The sequence below is a fragment of the Dryobates pubescens genome, chromosome 1 (assembly GCF_014839835.1).
Source record: "Dryobates pubescens isolate bDryPub1 chromosome 1, bDryPub1.pri, whole genome shotgun sequence".
Taxonomy (NCBI): domain Eukaryota; kingdom Metazoa; phylum Chordata; class Aves; order Piciformes; family Picidae; genus Dryobates; species Dryobates pubescens.
In genome coordinates this window covers 64,182,284-64,185,318 of record NC_071612.1, presented here as the reverse complement: position 1 = coordinate 64,185,318, position 3,035 = coordinate 64,182,284, and positions in this window count along the sequence as shown.

Sequence of the window (3,035 nt, the reverse complement as noted above, 5' to 3'; positions counted from 1 at the left end):
ACTCTGGGTTGGGGGGAACAAAACCACAAAAAAAACCTTCAAACCAACCCCACAAAACAAACCAGAGGAGGGACCAAGAGCACTGTAACTGTTTCTGAAGTAGATGATGACATGGTGCCGAGATTGAGTTGTCAGTGTGGTAAAGCGTAAAACAGCGAACAGAGTCCTGACGTTTACAAGTAGATTAATGTTGGACACAGCATGTGGCTGTGCTGGCTGTGTGAGATTATTTCATTCAGCATATCATTCATTTATGAGGGTATTGATTAACTTGTCAGAAACACTCTGAAGCCTTAGGAAAAGGGGGGGGGGGGGGGGGGGGGGGGGGGGGGGGAGGGAAGGAATTTTGAGCAGTGTTTTGCAGAAGGTGTTAAGTGCAATCACAGTGATGCTGAAGTTCCAGAAGGTCAATCATAAAACTTCATTTAGCCTTTTTTTGGTTTTTATCTGAGATTTTTAAATGCCAGCACAAATAAATTGGTCTCAGTAGAAATGGCTTTGACTTGTCTGTGAAACTGAATGTTAAACGTATTTAATAAGATTCCTTTTTTCCGAGGATTTATGTGTGTTCAGACTGTAGTTATTGGATAAAAAAATGCTTCTTTCTGTTGTAACAAGTTTTCCTCAGGTTTTATTCAGTCTTAACCTTTTATACTGATATTTTTTAATTTTTAATTTTTTCATTTTTTTTAAATTATTTGAGTTTTTGAAAATTTGGGCCATTCAGCAGCTGTAAAATGAGATGTTAGGATGCTGGCTTAGGCTTACTAATGGTGTATCTGGTGATCTGAAATTGGCAGTTTCAGCATGTACAAGCGGCAGGTTTATAATGATTGATGTTGCTTTTGTTGGGGTTGGATGGACCAGATTTGTCAAGTGATGAAAAATGTGTGCTCAGACATGTTCAGTCAAAAGCTTTTAGTTTAATTATGTAGCAATTCCTCAGATCCTCAGACTGCTTAAAAAAATGGCATATGGAGTTCATCCTAGTAACCGAAGCTCACAGTGTTAAATGATTTCTGGATTTGCTGTCTTCAGTTTGGTACCATTAGGAATGTTTTCTAAACCCTGCTCGTTTTCACTTGGAGAATGGCACCAGAGATAGTTTATATGAGAATTTAGTGATTGGAAAGTGAATGCACAGAAGCCAAAATGTAACAGTAGGAGGAAGAGAAAGGTGCGCTTCCACCAGGTAATGATGGTGTCTCTGTTGTCTTGCTGGGAAATGTAGCAGAGACTTGCTGATTCATCTGAAGTTATGAAAACTATCTAAATAAAAACTGCCTTCACTAATTTGTGTGCCAAGTGAATTTGTCAGTTGGTTTCTTTTTACACTTTTTTTCTGAGTTGCCTTGCAGCTTTTTTTTCCTCATTTCTCCCAGGCATGGAGTTTATGATGAAGCACAGCTCCATACACTGCAGTGGGCTGACACTTCTTTATTACAAGTTGTTCAATGCAGCTCCTTTACCTACTACCTACCTATAATTCAAACAATCAAGACAGTTGAAATTATGAACTCTTTTTAAGGTCTTTTTCTGCATAGCTTTGGGACATTATTGTTGGAATATCTCAATCTGGACAGTGAATTTGAACTAATTCTTAAAATGAGGAATATTATATAAAGTGCTTTGGATGTTGAAGGACTCTTCATTCAAAATGAGACTGAGGTCATGATCCCAGCTGTACAGGAATGGTACTGCTGCTGCTAGTACTGTCATAGGGTGATGTGAGATCATGCTGGTCAAAAAGTGAGTTGTCTAGTCTCACAATTTTTATTTTTTTTTTTAACATAAATGTTTTGTATGTGTTTAAAGGGAAGTTGCATTTTCAAACTGTTTAATTTCATACTGTTAAGGCTTATAGGTATCTCTGGCATATCAAATGAAAATGCAATTTTGTATGAATCGGGAAGACTTTTAGGGTGGCTTAATTGTTTGTTTGCAAATTAAGGATACATTGCTATTATAAACTTTGTCTTCAGGCAGTTCAGTGATGGTTAGCTGGGTTTTGTGTGCTTAGTTTTGGGCATGGTTTTGTATTTAATCCAGTTTATGTGGCAGGAAATGGCAAGGAGAAACCAGTGCTATTTGGTGTATAAAACCATCTGGTTTCTTATTTATCTACGTGATCCTTGATGTGAAAGCTGTTAATTGCTTTATTTATAAAGTAGCAAACTCTCAAAAACTTGGGGACAAAGCTGGGATTGAACTGTCCAAATTTCCCCCTTTTTTGCAGTTCTGACAGTCTGTCAAAGGGATCCTTGTCTATAAATTTAATGAAGCTGTTTTGAAGTGTTTTTCTGAAATCCTATTGTATAAGACAAAGGAAAATGAAACTGGTTTTCTTCTGGAGAAGTTGTGATTTCATTGTGTGATGTGTGAGTGTTGGTTTTTTTGTGTGTGTGTGGTTTGATTCGTTTTCCCCTGTGTATGTTTTCAGTGTGTGGGTTTTGTGGCTTTTTAATACTTGGATTAATGATGTTCAAACAGCTGTAAGATACAATGGTTATATAGATATAATGGTTATATATTAGAATAATACCAAATAAAACTTATTTCCCTTATATTTTGGTTTTTCTCTTCCAGTTGAGGTTTATTGGAGTGCTGTGTGTGTCTTTGGTACAGTTGGTTCTTAACTTGGCTTGGATTTTTTGGGGATTTTTTAATGTACAAACTTATTTATCAACCTAGAAATTTACACAATATTTCCTAAGAAATACATTGAGAAAATTCATTGTACTGTTTTTTTGTAAGAAGTGGCATCATTAGTAATTTTTTTTCCCCCTCTTTGCTTTTGTTGAAATGTATGTTTGTAATGATTGGAACGGGAAGGTTTCTTTGTTTGCTTTTAAACGATGCATTGATGTGATGAAAACTGTTCAGGTGGCCAGGAGTAAACTTGATTTTTAATGACGTTTATTTGCTGAATGATCATAGAATCAATAAGCTTGGAAAAGACCTCCGAGATCATCAAGTCCAACCTGTCACCCAACACCTCATGACTCACTAAGCCATGGCTTCAAGTGCCACATCCA